The sequence below is a fragment of the Dama dama genome, chromosome 15, assembly GCF_033118175.1.
Source record: "Dama dama isolate Ldn47 chromosome 15, ASM3311817v1, whole genome shotgun sequence".
Lineage (NCBI taxonomy): Eukaryota > Metazoa > Chordata > Mammalia > Artiodactyla > Cervidae > Dama > Dama dama.
This window is the reverse complement of record NC_083695.1, coordinates 63,456,049-63,483,248: the sequence shown is the minus strand read 5'-3', so window position 1 is coordinate 63,483,248 and position 27,200 is coordinate 63,456,049. Positions and strand designations below refer to the sequence as shown.

Sequence of the window (27,200 nt, the reverse complement as noted above, 5' to 3'; positions counted from 1 at the left end):
TTAAAATGTATTAAAAAATATTGGGACAAGTTTGATCCCCAGAGTTTAAAGAATACATGCCTGATCTTCTGTGATACTGAATGGCCACAGTATCCTTGGGAAAATGGGGAACACTGGCCAGTTAAAGGGTATCTCAATTATGATACCGTTTTACAACTAGACCAGTTCTGTAGAAAACAAAGGAAATGGGTAGAAGTGCCATATGTGTTGCTCTTTATCTCTCTGTGAGACATGCCTGACTTATGTCCTAAGGGTGCAGATTTGGGTGTGAAACCTTCAGCTGCCTCCCGTTCTCTTACTGTGCCCCTGTATCAGGGGCTCCCAACTGAACAGGCTGAGAATCAGGTCACCCTTCCAGGAGGGGTTGCCTCAGTGTCAGTAGAAATTCAAACAGTCCCAATTGTGGTTGAAACTATTTAGAGGATCCAAAAAGTACATAGAAGGCTTTATGGGGCTAACTTTACTTTATGACCTTACTTGGAGAGATGTAATGTATGTCTAGGGACAGACACTGACTCCTGACTCAAAAACTCGAGTTTTGGGGGAAGCTACTACTTTTGGAGATGAATGGCTTGAAGGCAAGGGGAAAGAGGGAACATGAAATAGTCCTCCTTCTTACTGGGGGCCAAGCGGTTCCAATAACAGAGCCACTTTGCTGGATGTATTCTTGAAGGACTCAGGCGAGCACAAAGACTTTAGACTATGTTAAGTTGACTGACACAGAACAGGGAGAGAAGAAAACTGGTAAATTCCTAGCTAGACTACAGGGGCCTCTCCACAAGTTTACTGACATTGATCTCGAAATTACAGAGGGAGAAATGATCTTAAAAGATAGTTTTCTTACTCAATCGACTCCAGATAGCTGCTGTAAGTTACAAAAACAGGCGTTTGGACCAAATCTGTCTTTAGAAAAACTGTTGCAGCTGTCTCAGACAGTATATCATGGTGGAGAATATAAGGAAGAAAAATAAGAGGCAAAAAAGAACCAGGCAAGAAACCTCTTCCTTTGGTTGCATGTCTCAGCGAGTTGCACTCTTCCTTTTAATAAATATTCCAATTTAAAGAAAGATGCCTCAGTAAAATGAGAACAAATGACAAAAAAAAAAAAAAAAAAAAAAAAAAAAAAACCAGGCAAAAGACTGAACCCCAGCATGGCTGTTAGATCCACTCTGAAACAGCCTGAGGAAAAATGCCCAGAGGGACCCAGGTGAAAAGGGATGGACTTGTTATTACTGTGGAAAGGAGGGGGCATCTCAAGTGGGATTGGCCTGAGGCATCTAAGCTGCCCCAGCTCCATGTCCAGTCTGTAAAGGACCATACTGGAGATTAGACTGCCCTCTGAAGTGTAGGCCCTAGGGGTTGGACTCTCAAGACAATGGGACTGAAGGTGCCCGGGGGTCCCCATACAAGCTCTCATCCTAATTACACCTGAGGAACCCCGGGTATTAATAACTGTGAGGGGCCAATCCATAAATTTCTTTTGGACACTGGGGCAACTTTCTCTGTGCTCACTGAAGCCCCTGGTCCTCTTTCCTCCTGATCCCGTACCATAATGGGACTGTCTGGATAATCCAAACGTTATTATCTCAGTTGTCCTTTAAACTGCAACTAGAAGTCTGTGCTATTTTCTTGAGTTTTTAATCGTGCTAGAGTCTCCCTCACCCCTTCTGGGGAGGGATAAACTGAACAAGGTCTAGGTCTCTGTTTTCTTGAATATGGAGACTGCTCTTTCTCTCCCATTAATTGAACAAAATGCAAATCCTGAAGTGTAGGCTGATGGAAAAACTGAGGGTTGAAAAAAATGCTGTTCCTGTCGTTATCAAGCTCAAAGACCCTCACCTATTTTCACATCAAAAGCAGCACCCACTAAAGCCCGAGGTTAAGTAAGGGTTAAAACACATCATTGAAGATTTAAAGGAATAACAGCTATTAATTCCCTGTAATAGTCCATGCAACAATCCTATTTTGGATGTAAAAATGTCAAATGATAAATGGAGGCTAATTCAAGATATACAAATAGTTAGTGCCTAATCCTTATACTTTATTGTCTGAAATTCCTAAACAAGCCAATTATGAGTTTAAGATATTTGAGAGGATTTTTGGGCATTACAGGTTACTGCCACATTTGGATTGTGGATTATGGGGAACTTGCCCGGCCTTTATATGAACTTATAACTGAGACCCAGCAGGCCCAAACTGACAAGCTGGTTAGGTCCCCAGAGATTCAAAATTCTTTTAAGGCTCTTCAAACTGTTTTCTTGCAGGCTCCCGATTTTATCTTGCCTACAGGATTAGGGTTTAGTTTGTTCGATAGTTTAAAAAAAAGCCTATGGCTACATTCCTTAAAGGTAATTGCTACTATTGTTTTGCTAATGTCTAAAGCTCATAAGTTGACTAATGGGCAAAATCTTACTGTACTGACTTCTCCTGATGTAAGTGAGATCTTAAATTCTAAAGTTCAGAGCAACAATGGCCCTGTCTTTAAAGTTGCTGTAACTCAAGGGGTGTCAAAAACTCTTGGAATAGAATATCACTTACAGAGTTCCTGGAGACCCCAATCTTCAGAAAAAGCTGAAAAGGCTAATGACATTTTTAAGAGGCATCTGTGTAAGCTAACTCAGGAAACATAAGACGGTTGGTTTACAGTTCTACCTGTAGCTTTAATGAAGGCTCAAACTGCCCCTATAAAGGAAGGACTGTTCCCCTTTGAATGTATCTATGGAAGATCCTTCTTACACACAGACATTATTATAGACCCTGAAGCCTTAGAATTAACCATGTGATTCAACTTTCAGCTCTTCAATCTCCTCATCAATTTAAGGCTTCCCATTTGTGTTTCTCTACTTCAAGGAAAGGACTTTCTTCAACTCTTCACCACAACAATCGAATGTGATGCCTCTTCTTGATCTGATGACTACTAGCAATCCTAAGATGGACTGATGTAACTATAGACATAATGTACTTTTAATTTTGATTATGTTTTAGCTTAATTTAATGACTATTTTGCCTTACATCTGTACCTGCATAATGGGGTTTGTTTCTAACCGTCTGAAAGCTTTTAGGTTAGAAATGGTTGTCCAGACTTCTTCTAGTGCCACAGCCTCCTCCAATTATTACTTGGGTCCCTTGAATCAGAGACCCTCAATATGAGGGTTAGGAGAATATGTTGCCTCAGTAAATTAGGGATGACGCCCCTCAACAGCAGGAAGTAGTTATGGAATGAAAACGATGCCCTTTCCCTTGGCAACATAATTCTCCTAAAAGAAAAGGGGGGAATGAGTTAATTCCTAGGCAGGTTGATAAGAAGTTCAGGGTCCCTGGGAAGAAGAAAGGGGTCTGGGGCTCATGAAGTGGAGATAGGGGTCTGGAATTCTCAAGGAGAACAAGACAAACATCCCCCCCCCCCCCCACATTCTTTAGTCTTAGTCACATAAAACATTTTTTTCTTTAAGCCCAGAACTGATGATTACACAACAAACAACTCAGTTTAAACTCTGTATCAAGGATTATATAACAACAATATATCCTGCTTGAGGACAGTTTCTCCTTCTGAAAACCTTCTGGCTAATCCTGTTGTCTTAAAATGTAACTTATGGGAGTGGATCTAGTAAGATCTTTACAACCTTGAGACATTCTTTTGATTTATCATAATAACTAATTAAAAAAGCATATAACTCCCCTGCTTAGACTAGTGAGGGGGGCACTCTCTGTCCCCCTTCTGATGTCTATGTCAGAAGCTTTCTCTGTCCCTTTTCTTACTTTAATAAAACTGCTACACACACACACACACAAAATAAACTAGAAAAAAGAACAAACACAGCCCAAAGTTAGTAGAAGGAAGGAAATAATAAAGATCAGAGACTAAATAAACAATAGAGACTAAAAGGACAATAGAAAAGATTCAGTTCAGTTCAGTTCAGTCTCTCAGTTATGTCCGACTCTGCTACCCCATGGACTGCAGCATGCAAGCCCTCCCTGTCCATCACCAACTCCTGGAGTTTACTCAAACTCATGTCCATTGAGTCGGTGATGCCATCCAACCATCTCATCTTCTGTCATCCCCTTCTCCTCCTGCCCTCAATCTTTTCCAGCATCAGTGTCTTTTCAGACGAGTCAGCTCTTCGCATCAGGTGGCCAACGTATTGGAGTTTCAACTTCAACATCAGTCTTTCCAACGAACACCCAGGACTGATGTCCTTTAGGATGGACTGGTTGGATCTCCTAGCTGTCCAAGGGACTCTCAAGGGTCTTCTCCAATGCCACAGTTCAAAAGCATCAATTCTTTGATGCTCAGCTTTTTTTTTGCCAACTCTCACATCTATACATGACTACTGGAAAAACCATAGCTTTGACTAGACGGACTTTTGTCAGCAAATAATGTCTCTGCTTTTAATATGCTGTCTAGGTTTGGCATAGTTTTTCTTCCAAGGAGCAAGTGGCTTTTAATTTCATGGCTGCAGTCACCATCTGCAGTGATTTTAGAGCCCAAGAAAATAAAATCTGTCACTGTTTCCATTGCTTCCCAATCTATTCGCCATGAAGTGATGGGACCGGACGCCATGATCTTTGTTTTTTGAATGTTGAGTTTTAATATGCTTTTTCACTTTCCTCTTTCACTTTCTTTCTTTAATATAAATTTATTTATTTTAATTGGAGGCTATTTACTTTATAATATTGTCGTGGTTTTGTCATACTTTGACATGAATCTGCCACAGATGTACATGTGTTCCCCATCCTGAACCCCACTCCCACCTCCTTCCCCATCCCATCCCTCTGGGTCATCCCAGCGCACCAGCCCCGAGCACCTTGTATCATGCATCAAACCTGGACTGGGGATTCATTTCACATATGATAATATACATGTTTCAAAGCCATTCTCCCAAATCATTCCACCCTCGCCCTCTCCCACAGACTCCAAAAGACTGTTCTATATATCTGTGTCTCTTTTGCTGTCTTGCATACAGGGTTACCGTTACCATCTTTATAAATTCCATTTATATGCTTTATTACTGTATTGGTGTTTTTCTTTCTGGCTTACCTCACTCTGTATAATAGCCTCCAGTTTCATCCACCTCATTAGTACTGATTCAAATGTATACTTTTTAATGGCTGAGTAATATTCCATTGTGTATATGTACCACAGCTTTCTTATCCATTCGTCTGCCGATGGACATCTAAGTTGCTTCCATGTTTTGGCTACTATAATCAGTGCTGTGATGAACATTGGGCTACACGTGTCTCTTTCAATTCTGGTTTCCTTGGTGTGTATGCCCAGGAGTGGGATTGCTGGGTCATATGGCAGTTCTAGTTCCAGTTTTTTAAGGAATCCCCACAATGTTCTCCATAGTGGCTGTACTAATTTGCATTCCCACGAACAGTGTAAGAGGATTCCCTTTTCTCCACACCCTCTCCAACATTTATTGCTTGTAGACTTTTGGATAGTAGCCATTCTGACTGGCGTGAAATGGTACTTCATTGTGGTTTTGATTTGCATTTCTCTGATAAGGAGAACGTTGAACACCTTTTCATGTGTTTGTTAGCCATTTGTATGTTTTCTTTGGAGAAATGTCTATTTAGTTCTTTGGCCCATTTTTTGATTGGGTCGTTTATTGTTTTGGAATTGAGCTGCAGGAGTTGCTTGTATATTTTTGAGATTAATTCTTTGTCAGTTGCTTCGTTTGCTATTATTTTCTCCCATTCTGAAGGCTGTCTTTTCACCTTGCTTATAGGTGCAAAAGCTTTTAATTTTAATTAGGTCCCATTTGTTTATTTTTGCTTTTGTTTCCAATATTCTGGGAGGTGGGTCATAGAGGATCCTGCTTTGATTTATGTTGGAGAGTGTTTCACCTATGTTCTCCTCCACTAGGAGTTTTATAGTTTCTGGTCTTATGTTTAGATCTTTAATCTATTTTGAGTTTTTTTTTGTGTATGGTGTTAGAAAGTGTTCTAATTTCATTCTTTTACAAGTGGTTGACCAGTTTCCCCAGCACCACTTGTTAAAGAGATTGTCTTTTCACCATTGTATATTCTTGCCTCCTTTGTCAAAGATAAGGTGTTCATAGGTGCGTGGATTTATCTCTGGGTTTTCTGTTTTGTTCCAGTGATCTATTTTTCTGTCTTTATGCCAGTACCATACTGTCTTGATGACTGTGGCTTTGTAGTAGAGCCTAAAGTCAGGCAGGTTGATTCCTTCAGTTCCATTCTCCTTTCTCAAGATTTCTTTGGCTATTTGAGGTTTTTTGTATTTCCATACAAATTGTGAGATTATTTGTTCTAGCTCTGTGAAAAATACCATTGGTAGCTTGATAGGGATTGCAGTGAATCTATAGATTGCTTTGGGGGTAGTATACTCATTTTCACTATATTGATTCTTCTGGTCCATGAATATGGTATATTTCTCCGTCCATTCGTGTCCTCTTTGATTTCTTACACCAGTGTTTTATAGTTTTCTATATATGGGTCTTTTGTTTCTTTAGATAGATATACTCCTAAGTATTTTATTCTTTTTGTTGCAGTGGTGAATGGTATTGTTTCCTTAATTTCTCTTTCTGTTTTCTCATTGTTAGTGTATAGGAATGCAAGGGATTTCTGTGTGTTGATTTTATATCCTGCAAATTTACTATATTCATTGATTAGCTCTAGTAATTTTCTGGTGGAGTCTTTAGGGTTTTCTAGGTAGAGGACCATGTCATCTGCAAACAGTGAGAGTATTACTTCTTCTGTTCCAATCTGGATTCCTTTTATTTCTTTTTCTGCTCTTATTGCTATGGCCAAGACTTCCAAAACTATGTTGAATAGTAGTGGTGAGAGTGGGCTCCCTTGTCTTGTTCCTGACTTTAAGGGAAATGCTTTCAATTTTTCACCATTGAGGATAATGTTTGCTGTGGGTTTGTCATATATAGCTTTTATTATGTTGAGGTATGTTCCTTCTGTTCCTGCTTTCTGGAGGGTTTTTTTTTTTTTTTTTTAACAAATGGACGTTGAATTTTGTCAAAGGCTTTCTCTGCCTATATTGAGATAATCATATGGTTTTTATCTTTCAGTTTGTTAATGTGGTGTATTACATTGATTTGTGGATTAAAGAATCATTGCGTCCCTGGGATAAAGCCCACTTGGTCATGATGTATGATCTTTTTAATATGTTGTTGGATTCTGTTTGTTAGAATTTTGTTAAGGATTTTTGCATCTATGTACATCAGTGATATTGGCCTGTAGTTTTCTTTTTTTGTGGCATCTTTGTCAGATTTTGGTATTAGGGTGATGTTGGCCTTATAGAATGAGTTTGGGAGTTTACCTTCCTCTGCAATTTTCTGGAAGACTTTGAGTAGGATAGGTGTTAGCTCTTTGCTAAATTTTTGGTAGAATTCAGCTGTGAAGCCGTCTGGTCTTGGGCTTTTGTTTGCTGGAAGATTTCTGATTACAGTTTCAATTTCTCTGCTTGTGATGGGTCTGTTAAGATTTTCTTTTCGTCCTGGTTCAGTTTTGGAAAGTTGAACTTTTCTAAGAATTTGTCCATTTCTTCCAAGTTGTCTATTTTACTGGCATATAGTTTCTGATAGTATTCTCTTATGGTCCTTTGTATTTCTGTGTTGTCTGTTGTGATTTCTCCATTTTCATTTCTAATTTTATTGATTTGATTTTTCTCCCTTTGTTTTTTGATGAGTCTGGCTAATGGTTTGTCTATTTTATTTATCTTCTCAAAGAACCAGATTTTGGCTTTGTTGATTTTTGCTATGGTCTCTTTTGTTTCTTTTGCATTTATTTCTGCCCTAATTTTTAAGATTTCTTTCCTTCTACTAACCCTGGGGTTCTTCATTTCTTCCTTTTCTAGTTGCTTTAAGTGTAGAGTTAGGTTGTTTATTCGACTTTTTTCTTGTTTCTTGAGGTATGCCTGTATTGCTATGAACTTTTCCCTTAGCACTGCTTTTGCAGTGTCCCACAGGTTTTGGTTGTTGTGTTTTCATTTTCATTCATTTCTATCCATATTTGATTTCTTCTTTGGTTTCTTCTGTGATTTGTTGGTTATTTAGTACCATGTTGTTCAGCCTCCATATGTAGGAATTTTTAATAGTTTTTCTCCTGTAATTGAGACCTAATCTTACTGCATTGTGGTCAGAAAAGATGCTTGGAATGATTTCATTTTTTTTTTTTTTTTGAATTTACCAAGGCTAGATTTATGGCCAGGATGTGATCTATCCTGGAGAAGTTTCCATGTGCACTTGAGAAAAAGGTGAAATTCATTGTTTTGGGGTGAAATGGCCTGTAGATATCAATTAGGTCTAACTGGTCTATTGTATCACTTAAAGTTTGTGTTTCCTTGTTAATTTTCTGTTTAGATGATCTATCCATAGGTGTGAGTGGGGTATTAAAGTCTCCCACTATTATTGTGTTGTTGTTAATTTCCCGTTTCATACTTGTTAGCATTTGTCTTACATATTGCAGTGCTCCTATGTTGGGTTCATATATATTTATAATTGTATCTTCTTCTTGGATTGATCCTTTGATCATTATGTAGTGTCCTTCTTTGTCTCTTTTCATGGCCTTTATTTCAATGTCTATTTTATGTGATATGAGTATTGCTACTCCTGCTTTCTTTTGGTCTCTATTTGCATGGAATATCTTTTTCCAGCCCTTTACTTTCAGTCTGTATGTGTCCCTTGTTTCAAGGTGGGTCTCTTGTAGACAACATATATAGGCGTCTTGTTTTTGTATCCATTCAGCCAGTCTTTGTCTTTTGGTTGGGGTGTTCAACCCATTTACATTTAAGGTAATTATTGATAAGTATGATCCTGATGCTATTTACTTTTATTGTTTTGGGTTTGAGTTTATACACTCTTTCTGTGTTTCCTGTCTAGAGAAGATCCTTTAGCATTTGTTGGAGAGCTGGTTTGGTGATGCTGAATTCTCTCAGCTTTTGCTTGCCTGTAAAGCATTTGCTTTCTCCTTCATATCTGAATGAGATCCTTGCTGGGTACAGTAATCTGGGCTTTAGATTATTTTCTTTAATCACTTTAAGTATGTCCTGCCATTCCCTTCTGGCCTGAAGAGTTTCTATAGAAAGATCAACTGTTAGCCTTATGGGAATCCTCTTGTGTGTTATTTGTTGTTTTTCCCTTGCTGCTTTTAATATTTGTTCTTTGTGTTTGATCTTTGTTAATTTGATTAATATGTGTGGGTGTTTTGCCTTGGGTTTATCCTGTTTGGGACTCTCTGGGTTTCCTGGACTTGGATGATTATTTCCTGCCCCATTTTAGGGAAGTTTTCAACTATTATTTCCTCAAGTATTTTCTCATGGCCTTTCTTTTTGTCTTCTTCTTCTGGGACTCCTATGATTTGAATGTTGGGCATTTAATATTGTCCCAGAAGTATCTGAGGTTGTCCTCATTTCTTTTAATTTGTTTTTCTTTTTCCTCTCTGTTTCATTTATTTCTACCATTCTATCTTCTACCTCGCTTATCTTATCTTTGCCTCCATTATTCTACTGTTGGTTCCCTCCAGAGCGTTTTTTTTTTTTTTTTAAATCTCATTTATTGCATTATTCATTATACAGTGACTCTTTTTTATTTCTTCTTGGTCCTTGTTAAGCCTTTCTTGCATCTTCTCAATTCTTGTCTCCAGGCTATTTATTTGTAACTCCAATTTGTTTTCAAGATTTTGCATGATTTTCACTATCATTATTGGGAATTCTTTTTCAGGTAGATTTCCTATCTCTTCCTCTTTTGTTTGGTTTGGTGGGCATTTATCCTGTTCATTTACTTGCTGGGTATTTCTCTGCCTTTTCATCTTGTTTATATTGCTGTGTTTGGGGTGGCCTTTCTGTAATCTGGCAGTTTGTGGTTCCTCTTTATTGTGGAGGTTCCTCACTGTGGGTGGGGTTGGACGGGTGGCTTGTCAAGGTTTCCTGGTTAGGGAAGCTTGTGTTGGTGTTCTGGTGGGTGGAGCTGGATTTCTTCTCTCTGGAGTGCAATGAAGTGTCCAGTAATGAGCTTTGAAATGTCAGTGGGTTTGGTGTGACTTTGGGCAGCCTGTATATTGAAGCTCAGGGCTATGTTCCTGTGTTGCTTAAGAATTTGTGTGGTATGTCTTGCTCTGGAACTTGTTGGCCCTTGGGTGGTCCTTGGTTTCAGTGTAGGTATCGAGGCATTTGATGAACTCCTATCGATTAATGTTCCCTGGAGTCAGGAGTTCTCTGGTGTTCTTAGGATTTGGACTTAAGCCTCCCGTCTCTGGTTTTCAGTCTTATTCTTATAGTAGCCTTAAGACTTCTCCATGTTCTCCATTGGAGCTGGGAGACAAGTCTTCCAAGATCAGTTGGCCTCTGAAGCTCTCTGATGAGATCACAAGTTCAGAGTCCAAAAAATTCACCTGTTCACAGAAAGCCCTTGCATTCCTATACAATTTTGGAATGACCGGAAATGTTGGGAAAAGTTAGAATGGCCTTCTCATTTTCTCCTTCGGGTGTGACCTCCAGTTCCCCTGCACTTCTCAGGTTGGAAGGCTTCCCCAGACTTCAGGCCACCAGACAGTTGAGCCGAGGGGCTGCACCAGAGAGCAGGGCTCAGAGGCAGGAGGCAGGTTTGGGGACAGCAGACAGGTCAATGACAAGGAAGTTTTCCCAGTGCTGGGTGTACAGTGGTGCTTCTGTCTGACAGCTTTGCTGTGGAAGTGATTATATCCTTCAGTTCTGGTCGGCCACCCCAGTGCTTGTCTGAGACTCCTCTTTCACTTTCATCAAGAAGCTCTTTAGTTCTTCTTTGTTTTCTGCCATAAGGGTGGTGTCATCTGCATATCTGAAGTTATTGCTATTTCTCCAGGCAATCTTGAATCCAGCTTGTGCTTCATCCAGCCCAGAATTTCCGATGATGTACTCTGCATATAAGTTAAATAAGTAGGGTGACATAGAGCCTTGATGTACTCCTTTCCCAATTTGTAACCAGTGTATTGTTCCATGTCCAGTTTTAACTGTTGCTTCTAGACCTGCCTACAGGTTTCTCAGGGGTCAGGTAAGGTGGTCTGGTATTCCCATCTCTTTCAGAATTTTCCAGTTTGTTGTGATCCACACAGTCAAAGGCTTTGGCGTAGTCAATGAAGTAGAAGTAGATTTTTTTTGAATTCTCTTGCTTTTTCTGTGATCCAATGGATGTTGGCAATTTGATCTCTGGTTCCTCTGTCTTTTCTAAATCCAGCTTGAACATCTGGAGTTTCTCAGTTCACATACTGTTGAAGAGTTCCTTGGAGAATTTTGAGCATTAGTTTGCAGTATGTGAGATAAGTGCAACTGTGTGGTAGTTTGAACATTCTTTGGCATTGCCTTTCTTTGGGATTGGAATGAAAACTGACCTTTTCCAGTCCTGTGGCCACTGCTGAGTTTTCCAAACTTGCTGACATATTGAGTGCAGTACTCTAACAGCATCATCTTTTAGGATTTGAAATAGCTCAACTGGAACTTCATCACTTCCACTAGTTTTGTTTGTAGTGATTCTTCCTAATGCTCACTTGACTTCACATTCCAGGATGTCTGGCTCTAGGTGGGTGATCACACCATCATGGTTATCTGGGTCATTAAGATCTTTTTTTTGTATAGTTCTTCTGTTTATTGTTGCCACCTCTTCTTAATATCTTCTTCTTTTAGGTCCATAACATTTCTGTCGTTTGTTGTGCTCATCTTTGCACAAAATTGAAATCAGCAATACATTAACAGGATTGTAGTCTGTGAATAAGCAAAATTTATTCTGGGGATGCAAAGATGATTCAGTGTCTGCAAATCAATCTATGTGATGCTACTGCTGCTAAGTCACTTCAGTTGTGTCCGACTCTGTGCGACCCCATAGATGGCAGCCCATCAGGCTCCCCCGTCCCTGGGATTCTCCAGGCAAAAATACTGGAGTGGGTTGCCATTTCCTTCTCCAATGCATGAAAATGAAAAATGAAAGTGAAGTCGCAAAAAAAAAAAAAAAAAAAAAAAAGAAAGTGAAGTCGCTCAGTCGTGTCCGACTCTTAGCGACCCCATGGACTGCAGCCTACCAGGCTCCTCCGTCCATGGGACTTTCCACGCAAGAGTACTGGAGTGGGGTGCCACTGCCTTCTCCTAATCTATGTGATACATCACATTAAAAATGAAAAATAAAAATCTTATGATTTTTTAAAGTTATGCAAAAAAACCTTTTGACTGAATTCAAGATACATTTATGATAAAAACTCAAAAGTGAATACAGAGGGAACATACCTGAATGTAATAAAGCCCCTATAGGAGAAGCTCCCATCATTCTCAATGGTGAAAACCAGAAAATATCTCCTCTCAAGTCAGGAACAACACAAGGATGCCCATTCTCCCAACTTTTAATCAGCATAGTACTGGAAGTTCCAGCCATAGCAAGCAAAGAAAAAGAAGTATGGTACTGGCACAAAAACAGACATAATTAATGGAACTGAAGAGACAGCCTAGATATGAACCCACACCTAGTAGGTAATTAATATACAACAAAAGAAGCTAGAATACAGAATGTAGAAAAGACACCCTCTTCAATCAATGGTATTGGAAAAACTGGACAGTTACATACAAAAGAATCAAAATGGATGCCTTTATTACACCACATATGAAAATAAATTCAAGATGGATTAAGGATTTAAATGTAAGAACCAGAACTATAGAAATTCTAGAAGTAATCATAGATTTGCATTCTTTGACATTAATCTTGTTGATTTTTTTTGGTTATGCCTTGTTTGGCAAGGGAAACAAAAGCAAAAATAAAGGAATATGACCTAGTCAAATGTAAAAGCTTTTGCGCAGTGAGGGTAACTATCAACAAAACAAAATGCCTGCCTGCTGAATAGACTATATTTGCAAATACACAAAAAACTCAGACACTTCAACAGCAAAAGAAAACCCTAATTAAAAAGTGGACAGAAAGTTCAAATAGGTATTTTTTTCCAAAGAGGACAAACTGTTGGCCAATAGGCACATAGGAAGATGTTCAAAACACTAATTATCAGGAAAATACAAATAAAAACACTGTAAGATTTTACCTCACACCAGTCAGAAAGGCTATTATAAGAAAGAGAAAAAATAACGAGTGCTGGGAGGATGTGGAGATAAGGGAATACTCATGCACTGTTGATAGGAATGTAAATTGAAATGGTCATTATGACACACAGTATAGAGGTTTCTCAAAAAGTTAAAAATAGAACTCCTATATGATCTGGGATTTAACTGGGTACTTCTCTTTAGAAAACGTCTGGGTATTTATCTGAAGAAAAGAAGCTTGTTCAAACAGATATGTGCACCCCTATATTCATTGTAGCATTGTTGATAATAGGTAAGATATTGAAATCACCTAAGTGTCCATTGATAGATGAAAGGATAAAGAAGTGGTACACACACACACACACACACACACACACACAGAGAGAAATATTACTCAGCCATATAAAAGAATGAAATTGTGCCATTTATGACAGCATGGGTAGTCCTAGAAGATATGCTAAGGGAAGAATGTCTGGCAGACAAAGACAAATATTATATGATTTACTTCATATTTAGAATCTAAAAATTAAAACAAACAAAATAAAATAGAAACAAATTCATAGATACAGAGAAGAAACTGGTAGTCCTCAGAGAGGAGGTAGAGGGATGAATGAAATATGTAAAATGGATTAAGAAGTATAAACTTCAGATATAAACATAATAAGTCACAGGGATGTAATATACAGCATAAGGAATAGAGTCAATAGCATTTCAATAACTGTATGATGACAGATGATTCCTAGGCTTATCATGGTGATCAATTTGTAGTGCATGTAAATGGTGAATCACCATTTTGTACACCTGAAACTAATATAATATGTGTTAACTACTAATATATTTTCATAAAAATGAATATAGAAAAAATGTATGATCCCTGCACACTTTTTAGGTGACTCTCTATAGACATGTGTGTAGTGTAAACTGGGATAAACACTGGATTCTACCTCTGTCACTTGTTTTGTGTCTTAGACTGATAGACTAATCTTTCTGAACCTCAGTACCCTCATTTGGAAAGATGTGGTATGATCCTGAATTTCTTCAGAGGGTAGGAAAATATTTCAAATGGTTTGGAAATTAGTTGTTAATCTGTGCATACTGTCACTCAGGCCATTTTATCAGTTCTCTCTCCTTCAAATCCCAAATGGGTTCCAGTGCAAGAAACATATATTACTCATCTTTATTTACTCATTTTATAGCAATATGTCTGCACCATAATATGGGCCTGTAAATGTTTGCTGAAAGAATTGACTGTCTCTTTTCTTTTTCAGCTCTACAATGCTTTCCCCTCTTTACTACATTATCTCCCAGGGAGTCATAATGCTTTATTTAAAAACATGACTGAGTAAAGAAAGTTTATTTTGGAGAAAATAAAGGAGCACCAAGAATCCTTGGACCTCAATAACCCTCAAGATTTTATTGATGATGTCCTAATTAAAATGGAAAAGGTAAAATGGGATCCAGATTTGCTACTTCATCTTTGTATGTGGAGTTGATATGTTCCATGGAATAACTTTGTTTCTTCTCAGTGGAATCAGTTTATTAAAACACATGCTCCTTCTTAAAGATACAGTCATTGCCTGTGCAACCTATTGTTGTGCAAACTGTACTTGAAGTCTTGAATTATTTCTGCATTGTCACTGAAAATTGCTTGGAAGCTTTTATATTTACCATGTTAAAGCTGGTTCTTTATTTGAGAACAGATTGAAACACACACACGCCCACACATTCAAGATAAGTGATAGATAGTATATTCTCTTTCATTAGATAAATTCCATGAATGGGTGATGTAAGAAATGAGAGGAGGTAGAAATGGATGGGAATCTAGAAAGGCTTACTCTTGGAAAGACAGTAGGAAATAGATGAAGTAGGTTTTGAGGATTAGCAGAGATGACAAAATTGGTTCAGGGAAAGATAAGTGCAGTGATGAAGTGTGTGGAGTTTTTAAAGAGATTGTCTTGCTAGTAACTGAGGAACTGTCATGGGTTTAATGACTGATGAATTTGGGAATAATGTTTCAGTTTGAGGACAGGTGATTCTGAAGGCCTGAGTGAGAAATTTAGATTTGATGAAATAGACAATAGACGCCTGAACTGGTGGTGAGTAGCAGTGATAACTTGATAAGAGTCAGGTTAGAATGAAACAACTGAAGAACTGATTTACTCCAGTGGGTGAGGAAGTGAGGAATCAGAAAGGACTTGTTGGAAGTTTAACTCTGGTTATATTTTAATTGAAGAAATTCTAACAACTCATCTAACTTTACCTTCATCTATAACCTTCTCTAATTTTTGGCTTAATTTGTCAAATAAGTAAACTTAAAAAATTATGTTGTTATATGAAATTATTTTAAGTTACTTGTAAGTTTCTTTTACTTATCAAGTAATCCTAATACATCATTGGTAGGAGAAACACAATAAACAGTTTGAGTTTACCATGGACAACTTGATCACCACTGATGGGATGTGCTTACTGCTGGAACAGAGACAACAAGCATCACTCTGAGATATGGACTGCTGCTCCTGCTGAAGCACCCAGAGGTCACAGGTAGTATCACAGATGATGGACAGGATGAAATTCCAGTTAGAAATTGGCAGGCAACCCTGATGACTTTTCTACTCTTCATCTGCCTAAAAGATGTACTAGAAAAACTTCCATCCTTAGTATATCTTCCTATCACTGTATGACTTGCATTCAAATTAGAGTATAGTGAAAAAGGAGAATGAAATAGTTAACCAGCAGCAGAGTTATGGAGGGCAGAGATCACTGTCCTCCCTACTGTGGTGGAGTATCCTTGATTTGCTTCAGGTCAGATGCAGTAGGGCTTCCATGATGGCTCAGATAGTGATGAATCTTCTCTACAATGATATTGCTTGATAAGCTTTCCAAGTACAGATAAATATACTTTTGTCAAAAATTAATTCTACTCAGATGCATTTGCAATGGAAGGATTAACTCAACAAATCACAATCTTTCTTCATCAAAAAACCTCACTCTTTAAATTAAAAAGTTATACACAAAAATTCTGTTCAAATACACCCTTCTGGGCAAACAGATTTTCCTCACATATGTAATTTCTCCTCCTCCTTTTTTTCCCCCTTTTATTCAGTCCTCATCTAAGAGAATATTTTGTTTACTATATCATGTATTGTGCTTTGACTCATTAAGACCCTTTTATTTTTATTTTTTTGTTTAATTGTCTTACAATGCTGTAATAGTTTCTGCTGTACAACAGAGTGAATCAGTTATATGTATATATATTTACAGACTTCCCAGGGGGTGGTAGTGGTAAAGAACTCACCTATCAACATGCATGTGAGACATAAGAGATGTGGGTTCATTCCCTGGGTAGGAAAGATCCCCGGAGGAGGGCATGGCAACCCACTCCAATATTCTTGCCTGGAGAATCTCATGGAGAGAAGAGCCTGGTGGGTGACAGTCCAAAGAGTTGCAAAGAGGCAGACATGACTGAAGCAACTTAGCACATATGCATGTAGATTTATAATTGTTATATCTTCTTGTTGGATTGATTCTTTCATCATTAGGTAATGTCCTTTTTTTTTTCTCTTGTTCCATATAGTCTTTGTTTTTAAAGTCTGTTTTGTCTAAGAATTGTTTCCTCAACTTTCGACTTCCATTTGTACTCAATACACTTTTCTTGTGGAGTAGCTGCTGGGTGATGGTGGGTGGGGCTGGGTCATGTGGCAACTGGTTATGAAACCCCATGGGGCCCAGTCTAGTCCAGGCACTCTGGTGGTTAGAGGTGGGTCCAGGGCCTCTTCCTGAGATGGCTGGCAGAGAGTTCTGGGGTTTCCTAGAATTGGATGTGAATTTGCTGTTGGGTGAGCCTGGGGCCCAAGATGTCTTCTAGTGGTGCTGACCTGCTGTTGAGTAGGCTGGATCTTGACATGATTGGCTGCAGGACTGCTGTGGTCCTGGGGCTGAGGTTGGCCTGCTAGTTGGTGGATCAGGCCCCAGGAGTCTTGAGGATAGTACCTGCCTTCTGTGTGTATGAGACCACATCCTGGCTTCTCTGGATGCAGGGTCTTGGATATCTTGGTGGGGGGAACCAGATCCTGTGTTCTCTGGCTATAGAACCCTGAGGATCCTGGAGTTGGCGTTGGCCTGCCCGTTGTCTGGATGGGGGCCCAAGGGGACCCGGGGTTGGTGTCTCCCAACGGGTGAGTGGAGTTGGGTCCAGGGGCAGCTGGGGCTCAGGGCTGCTTTAGTAACTGGCATGCTGGTGGATAGGACTATGTGCCAGCCCAGCTAGCTGCTTGGCCTCCCACATCCAAGAACGGGTGATAACTGGCTGATGAGAAGGACCAAGTTCTGGCAAAATAAGCCAGAGGGAAGATTCTAAAATTTCTCTTACTATCATCCATGTCCATGTGTTGGGATGAGCTGTCTAAAACAGCTGCTACCAGCATATGTGTTCCAGAGGTGAGCCCCAGCTGCCCCGTGCCTCTCTGGGAGGCTGTCCAAGATCAACAAATGGGCCTAACCCAGGCTCCTTTCAAATTACTTTTCCTGTTTCTGGGTCCCAGAGTGGGTGAGATTTTGTGTACGCTCTTTAAGAGTGGAGTCTCTACTTCCCACAGCTCCCTAGCTCATCTGAAATAAGCCCTGTTGGCCTGCAAAACCAAGTGCTTTGGGGCCTCATCTTCCTGGTGCAGGACTCGTGGGTTAGGGAGCCCAGTGATGGGTTCAGACCCCTCACTCCTCGGGGAGAACCTCTGAAATTATAATTGTCCCATTCATGGGTCTCCTACCTGGGCGTATGGTCTTAACTGTGCTACATTTCTGCTTCTCCTATGCATTACATGATTCCATCTTTAGTTCTTTAGTTGTTGAAGAACTTTTCTCTTAGACTTCAGGTTGTTCTTATTGATAGTTGTTCTGTAAATCATTGTATTTATCATTTTGTAATGCTTGTGGGAGGAGAGGATCTCAGAGTCTTTCTACTCTATCATCTTGGATATTCTCCCTTAACTTACTTATTATTCCTATGTATTGAGTCAACCAAACATCTTGTTTAGTTGGTCCATTTATTAAGCATTTCCTGGTTGCAGTACTTCTACTCTCTTAGAACTTTCATAAAATAAAACTGACATAAACAAAATGGTTAAACTGCATGATGTGAGCCTTTGAGATCACACACCCCTGAGTTTATTTTAAAAAATACACAAAGGAGAGAATCAGAATTGAGAAATGAATTTCATGAGGTAACTGTGTTTTATATGCATGTGTATTTAAGTCTCTAATGAAATTCCAGTTTGCCCATGACACTGAAATTCTGTTTCTTTTTTTCCGTTGTAGGGAAACACATGTAATTTTCCCTTCTCTCCATATCTTACCACAATGTAATCATCATTAAGAAGATAAAATTATATTTATCACTTGACGTAAAATCTGATTTCTACCTTGCCAGCTAAAGTCCAGGAAGAAATTAACCGTGTGGTTGGCAGAAACTGGAGTCCCTGCATGCAGGACAGGAGCCGCATGCCCTACACAGATGCTGTGATCCACGAGATCCAGAGATACATTGACCTTGTCCCCAACAACCTACCCCATGCAGCAGCTCAGGACATTAAATTCAGAGAATATCTCATTCCCAAGGTGAGAGGTATTTCATTTATACTCCTCATTAAGACTCTTAGGTTTCAGCTATCACAGCAGTAGAAGGTTGCCTAATATAGATTGCCTAATTGTCTACAGGTATTACACAGTCGTGTCTCAGGTATTTCACCCTCTGACCACATGCTCCTTTCCTTTTAGTTCGTAAATACATTTTAATAAATATAATAGTGCTTAGACTCCCACAGGATTCTCAGTACATTGTTAGTCCCATATTCTGCCTGTTCATTAAGCTACTCTTCTGTCCACTCCCTATTTTCCAGTGTATGTTTTATTACTCTTCCAACTTAATCAGTAAGCACCTCCTTATCTGTTACCCTTGTCAAAAGTCTAGTGTAACAGTTTTCTTCCTCCCTACCCGCATTTGAGCTACTGATCACTTCTAGAAGACCATGCAGCTCATCAGGTTGATATTATTGTCACCAACTCAATCAGTTCAGTTGCTCAGTAGTGTTTGACTCTTTGTAACCCCATGAACTGCAGCATGCCAGGCCTCCCTGTCCATCACTAACTCCCGGAGTCTACTCAAACTCATGTCCATCGAGTCAGTGATGCCATCCAACCATCTCATCCTCTGTCATCCCCTTCTCCTCCTGCCTTCAATCTTTCCCAACATCAGGGTCTTTTCCAATGAGTCAGCTCTTCGCATCAGGTGGCCAAAGTATTGGAGTTCAGCTTCAGCATCAGTCCTTCCAATGAACACCCCAGGACTGATCTCCTTTAGGATGGACTGGTTGTATCTCCTTGCAGTCCAAGGGACTCTAAAGAGTCCCTTTGAACACCACAGTTCAAAAGCATCAATTCTTCGGTGCTCAGCTTTCTTTATAGTCCAACTCTCACATCCATACATGACTACTGGAAAAACCATAGCCTTCACCAGACAGGCCTTTGTTGGCAAAGTATGTCTCTGCCTTTTAATATGTTGTCTACTTTGGTCATAACTTTCCTTCCAAGGAGTAAGCGTCTTTTAATTTCATGGCTGCAATCATCATCTGCAGTGATTTTGGAGCACCCAAAATAAAATCTGACACTGTTTTCATTGTTTCCCCATCTATTTGCCATGAAGCGATGGAGCTGGATACCCTGATCTTAGTTTTTTGAATGTTGAGTTTTAAGTCAGCTTTTTCACCTTTCACTTTCATCAAGAGGCTCTTTAGTTCCTGTCCGCTTTCTGCCATAAGGGTGGTGTCATCTGCGTATCTGAGGTTTTTGATATTTCTCCCGGCAATTTTGATTCTTTTATTTATTTGCCCACATAGAAATGACAGTTTGTCTTTCAATTGATGTTTTGGAGTGAGAACTATATCGTGTATTTGGAAAGGCCATGCAATATACCAGAAGGCATTCAGATGGAACTGAATTTGAATTTTGTCTCTTTATTATTATGATCCCAAGATATTGTGAATAAAATCTTTGCTATCATAACAATAACAAAATATTGAGCATTTTAGCTTGTGGTAATAACTTCTGTTTAAAAAGTATTTCACATATTATTTCATTATATAATAAAATAATCAAATTTATTGTTTATGTTTTTTTGTTGTTGTTAGTTTAGTTTTTTTTTTTTTTGGCATTCTGAGAGACTTGTGAGATCTCAGTTCCCCAACCAGGGATGAAACCTAAGCTACAGATTGAACCCTAGACACCAGGGAACTCTCTGTTTATATTTTACTAGTGATGGAAATGAGACACGGAAATGCAAACAAACAAACAAACAAAAAAACCAAAACCCTTGCCTATAGTCACAGAGATTAATTTAGTAGAGAGAAATGTTCAATTGATTCTGAAAACTAAACTAAATCATTATGTTACATGGTATCTCTGAGTTTAGGAAAACCTTACAAGAAACCAGAAATGCCGTCTTATTTCCAGAAGAATATTCAACAAATACATTGAAAAAACATAGCAGGAGGAGGGAATGCTTACCAGTTTCTCATCTTTGTAGGAGAAGAAAGTGGTTTTCAAAAATATGGCCACTCATGTAGTTTTGAAGAAGACGTCATATTTGATTCCAAAGAGAAAGAGCTAGATTTTCAGTGACATCAGCACGTTTAACAGTATGTTTTTTTTTTTTTTTGTCAAGAAAAATGCAGCTCCTCTAATTTACTGGAAAGCAAGTGCAGCAGGTAGGCTACAAGCTGAAGACGATGGTCTTGGAGTCAGGATTTAACAGTGCCCTGAACTGGCATTATAGGATTTAAGACCAGTTAGGCTCGGTCATTGGGCTTCCCTGGTGGCTCAGACAGTTAAGAATCTGCCTGCAATGAGGGAGACCTAGGTTTGATCCCTGGGTTGGAAAGATTCCCCGTAGGAGGGCACGGCATTCCATAATTCTTGCCTGGAGAATCCCCATGGACAGAGGAGCCTGGTGGGCTACAGTCCATGGGGTTGCAAAGAGTCGGACATGACTGCGTGACTAAGCATAGCACAGGCTTGGTCATTAATTTGTTCTCTGACATGGAAAGAATAACTTTTTTGTGTGTGCCTCAGTCTTCTCATCTACAAAAGGAAAGGATTAGACAAGGTGCTTTTTTTCAAGCTCCATGACCATTTTTATAATCCCGTTAATCTGTTTGTCTTTATCTCAGGGCACAACGATATTAACATCTCTGACTTCTGTCCTGCACGATGGCAAGGAGTTTCCCAACCCAGAGCAGTTTGATCCTGGTCACTTCCTGGATAAAAGTGGTAACTTTAAGAAGAGTGACTACTTCATGGCTTTTTCAGCAGGCAAGCATGCTTCATTTTTGTCTGTACATCAGTGGTGAAAGGAGAGAAGGAAGGGCTTTGCATGGAGGCTAGTCTGGGCTGGACAAATTGTCATTTGCATGAGACCAGAGGCACCACTCCCAAAGTGCAGATAATTTCTCACTGGATTGGAGACTGTACTTCCTGACTTCTGCTCTCTTACCCACTCCTGAGTATCGTAAGAGGTCCTCCTAGATGTCTAGTTCCACTGAGACTTTTCTCCCCTGCCCTGAGAAGTCAATTCACTCAATGAAGTCAGTTCACTCAATGAATGAGTCAGTTCACTCAGTGTAGTCTACATACCTTATATGCAGTAGACTCATGCTCACTCAGGTTCAGAGATACAAATGTGAGTAACAGATGCATCCTTCCTCTAAGAAAGAGGAATGCAGGTTAGAGGCAAGAATACTCCAGAGAGAAAATACTCTTCAAAGGGTTTTTGTCAGCACCCAGAGAGAGAAGCTCTTGAATGTTGCATTTTGAGGGACAGGGCAGAGGGCAGAGTAGTTGGAGAATAAAGGAAGTTTTCTTGCAGGAAGAAATATTTTATATTTAATATCTTCCTTCAATTTGTCAGGGTCCTTGAAAGAAAGAGTTAAGATACTTTAGACAGTTTAATGAAGAGACTGTTTTCAGAGGTGTGGACACGATTAAGGGAAGTGGCAAGGAGTGGTCAAGTACTCAGGGATGGCATCAGTAGGATGATGTTACCATCATCATGATGTTGCTGAAACTCAAGTAGATTTTTAGCAAAGAGAGAATGGATGCCTCAGCAGAGATGGGTCTGTAGGTTGGAGAATACAGCCACTGCTGAAACTGTGGCCTGACAGGCTGGGACTGAGGGAGGACATACCCTAACCTTCTCAATGTTTAATCCTCTGAGTTTACTCACAGTGAAGAAGGTAACTAACTACTGGAGCTATGCATTCCAAAGAAATCAACTTCCTAAACACAGAGTAGGTGCAAAAGAAAAACAAACAGAATGGATCTGGGAAGATGGAGAAACATACACATACAATGCCCAGAGGTGATCGCGAAGAGAGACCCTGCTAATCTTATCTTCTTCCTGAATTTTGAGTCCATTGTTACATAATGAGCCTGCTCAAGATTTCTCCTCAATTTATAGAGTTTTTGGGATTGCTTTTGTCCTGACATTGTGCTACCATTTTAAGATCTAAGGCTTTACCTTATGAGCTTATATACCAGTGTGTGGGACAGAGGAATAATTATGATTTCATGTGAAATATTCTGCATTAGAAGCATTAATAAGTCTTGTGGAATACCAGTGAGGGAGTAAATTATATTCCCCTGAATAGATCAAAGATATTTGTATGGAATAAATGACACCTATGCTGGATCTAGAAGGATGTAGAGAATCTCTGCTGGCAGAGCTGAGGGGATGAGTATTTCAGTTGGAGGAATGACTGGAAATTCCTGACACTTGAAATAGCTTATGTGTCTGGGGCTTGGTGAGCAAGTAGTAATACTTGTGTCTAGATTGTGACATTTCTTTTTATACCTGATATGGGTAAACTCTTAAAATAGTGTTAATACAGGGACATGGCAAGGTCAAGATTTTTTAGGAATCAGATGAGGAGAAATAAACCTGTTGTTGAGACTTGGGTTGGAGGTAGATGGAAAACGTATTGTGTGCCTCATGTCAATTGGGATGAGTGTGTGTGTGTATATGTCTTTGTGTATATGTTTGTGTGTGTGTGCATATCTGTGTGTGTGTGTTAGTGTAGAAAAATGTCACTGGCCACCCTCAGGAAAGCAATTCCAATGTGGGTGTACAGAACAGATTTTTAAAAATATATCAAATAGAATGTACACAGAAATATGTTCTGAGGGAATGAGCAGACCAGATTTTGGTGTAAATAGGAGAAGCCATTGGTTATTTGGTCTTTCCTTAGTTTATTTATTTATTTACTCTATTCTTTCATTTCTTACTTTTCTACACCTCCCTGTGCACTAGGACAAATGAAAATTATATGAATATTTCATTTATGTGTCTTTTTTAGGAAAAAGAGTTTGTGCTGGAGAAGGCTTGGCCCGCATGGAGCTGTTTTTACTCCTTGTCAGCATTTTACAGTATTTTACCTTGAAACCTCTGGTTGATCCGAAGAACACTGACACTACACCACTTCTGAAAGGGTCAGGCTCTATACCACACTTCTATGAGGTCTGTTTCATTCCAGTCTGAAGAAAGGGCCACTGCCAGATCACAGACAAGCCTCTCCCGCTCTATCTACACAAGCTGATGATCTTTGCCCTTTCTGTTAGCTATGGTCCACCTCTCCCTAATGTCAGGAGTGACATTCCTGAGCCCTGTCTCTTCTGATTTTCTTTAAGATTCAGTTCAAGTTTTGCTTCATGAAATACAGCACACTGTTTGTCTCCAATAAAATGTTTTTTGTAATTCTATCCTGAGATCTTAAGCTGTATCTCATCTACAGTGGAAAGGTACATATAAATGTCATATTTTGATTTTTTAAAAATTAGAGTAGTAAATTATCACATGTGTTAAAAAATACATATGTATAATGTACTCATCTCTTACTGCTACTATCTCTTCAGGGGAGTAATCTCTTGACAGTTTGGCATGTATAATTTCTGTTTTTCTCAATGTTCATTAAAGTGTAATTATATGTATTATATGTTTTTATATATGTATACATATATATACACATATATAAAAACATATAATATATATAACATATATATATATATATATACACACACACACACACACACACACATACATACAGGCAGGAAGAAAGTAGAAGAAGATTGCTTCAGCTAGAGTGGATAACATGAGATGAAAATTACATTTGCTGGTTATTTTCAAGGCTGTCCTTTCTCTTTACCCCTAGTTATTAAACACAGACCCACACATAGACCCAATTACAGATATACAGACATATTAAAGCAAAAAAGAAGGAAAAGAATGTGTATTTATGGTTGTGGTTGAACACACATAGAAATATGCATGTGTGTTTCTGTGGGTATGTGCGTATGTACATATTATTTATTATATATCTCTGACTTCTTGGTGACATTAGATAATAGCAACAGATGCTTTCACAATCTATATAAATAAATGTATCTCATAATACCATATTTCATGCCTATAATAATCTTAAAAATTATCTTAGCGTTCAAGGATATTTAGATTAATTTTGAACTTTTGTTAATATAGAAATATATATATAGAAAAAATATATATTTTCTATATATACATATATATATGCATATATATATACATAAAAAATATAGAAATGCTCCTACCTGCATATATCTTTTATTATTCCTGTACTACGTCTTAAGGATAGTTTGCTAGAAGTGAAGTGTCTGCACATAAATGTGCATTTTTGTTTTTCATCAATACTGAAGAATAATGCCCTAAAAAGTATGTATCTCTTTACTTTTCTGTCATGACTGAAATAGAAAGACTATTTGACCAAACCCTTTTATATGCTGAGAACTGAATTCTTTGGTAGATTTAGTAACTTTAGTTAGCTTTCATGGATTTTTCAAGTAGGAAATTTTATCATCTACAAATAATATATAATTGCAACGACCAGAAACTTGATATAACATCTATATTTATGTCTGTATTTTTCTTCCTCTGCCTGGCTCATCACAGACACACACACACACACACACACACACACAAACACATGCCTATGTACATATATATTTGTCAGCAGGGAAGAGTGTTCAAAATTGTGAGGATTTCTGGGGACAAGAAAGCAGAGGGTTTGGGAAATCCATATTAGGAAGCCTGCTATTTGATGTGCTTTTACCTTTGAAGTGATTGTTGATTTGAAATCAGGAGCTGAGAGTCTGAAGGCCTGACTATAAAATGTCGTGTAGGAGCTTTAGAAACCAAATAAAATTTTTGAAGGTTCTGAGGGCTCATAGGAAAAAGAATGGAGTCTAGAACTTGCCAAGTAAGAAGGATCAAGTAAATGTTCCAACTTCAGTTGAAGCCTGAAGGTTATGAAGATCTGCAAACAAGCCTTAAGAATAAACCTGAAGTTGAACAGTAGTTATAAGACTAGAGTTCATCTTTAAGTAATTTTAAACATTGCTTTAATTACATTGATTCACCCTTAAACATTTTCTGCTTGCTAGAACATACTTTCTGCAGGAGAAAATTAATGTCACCCAGAGCCTCAGATTATCATTGCATATTTGATGTACAATGTGTAGCATACACACAAACCTAGCTGATGGAACAAGTGACCTTCTCAGTAAATGTAAAAAGTTTGATAGTGGCCAAGATTTTTTTATGATAAACATTCTCTGTAAATTGAGAAAAATTCTGAAAAAAGATGTCTCCAAAATCCTAGAAACTATTTTCATTAATGGTGAAATATTGAACCCAAACCTCGTAAGTTTGAAAAAAGTAAGAGTATCCACTTTTTATTACTTCCTTTCAAAATTAGACTGAAAAATGTCAGCAAATGTGATATGGAGTAATGACTTCTAATAATTCTCTCTGATATAAAACAATGAAAGCACAATTAAAAATTATCAGGTATGCTTTTTCAGATCTTTGGCCATTAGCCAAGATGTGCATCAATCTGCAGAGTGTTTCTTCAAGAAAATGGATAAACCTCAGTAATAACAGTGAGGTTTGTCATGTTTTGCCTTATTCCCTTCTATCTTCCCAGCTCTGAGGTAGCCTTGAAAAGCTACAGACTATAATCATGGTGAAAAGCATCAACAATATGTCACCCACAAAGAGGAGGCAGTGAGTGGAGCTGGAACTCCTTCAAAACCCTGTTCCCAGAGAATCATTACTATTTGACCTGCCTGTGGTCCCTGTGGAAGACTACATTCAGGATTGATCTGACTCAGAACTTTCCCAGTATGAATAGCCTTTCCACAGACACATTTGTTGAAAACAATCAGGGGCAATTTTTGAATATTGTAGATGCCCAAAGCTATAGAAATCAGTACACTAACGAAAGAGCTTAAAAGGAAAAGTTGAGGAATTAGATATTCATGGAAGTAGGCTTTGAAAACCTGATGAATTCCTGAGACACTTTGTGTGGGTGCATGCCAAGTCACTTCAGTTGTGTCTGACTCTGTACAACCCTAAGGACTATAACCAGCCAGGATCTTCTATCTATGGGATTCTCCAGGCAAGAATACTGGACTGGATTGCCATGCCCTCCTCCAGGGGATCTTTCTGATCTAGGGATTGAACCTTCATCTCTTATGTCTCCTGCCTTGGCAGGCAGGTTCTTTACCACTAACAACACCTGGGAAGCCCTCCTGAGACATTCTTTTTCTTCTTCTGAGTCACTTCAGTCATGTCCAACTCCCTGAGACATTAGAAATCTACAAATGTTCTGAAAAGACTGGAGAAGATCCTAAACTTTCACCTCTGGCAAAGCCAGAGGTTCTGTGCAAGAAGGAAGTGAAGGATACAGAAGAACTATAAAGTGTCTGGATGCATGTTGAAGGCATGCTCCAACATATATATAAAGTGTCTTGCAAACAGCAGGTGCTGGTTTGGTTCCTAAAACTACTGAGGAAATATCTGTCCAATTATTAGATAAGCATTAAGCTAATTGAATGGTCTTTAGTGGCCATCAATAGAAACTTTATGTGAGTTCCAAGGAGCTGCTAAACAAAAATAAACAAAGCAAACTGTTAAGCATGTCCTCCTTAGATCTCGAGAATGTTACATTTGAGAGTGTAATAGAAGTACACTGCTGATGGCAAAGTAGAATGGCCTTGAGAACTGGCTACAAGGTTAATAAAGAAATGAATTGAAAAAAAG

General features: G+C 38.7%; 1 pseudogene; it reads left to right on the top strand.

Moving 5' to 3' along the window:
• The window catches only part of LOC133070721 (cytochrome P450 2C31-like), a 42,131-nt pseudogene extending 18,525 nt beyond the window's left edge, over positions 1-23,606 (top strand).
• The last annotated feature ends 3,594 nt before the right edge of the window (positions 23,607-27,200 follow it).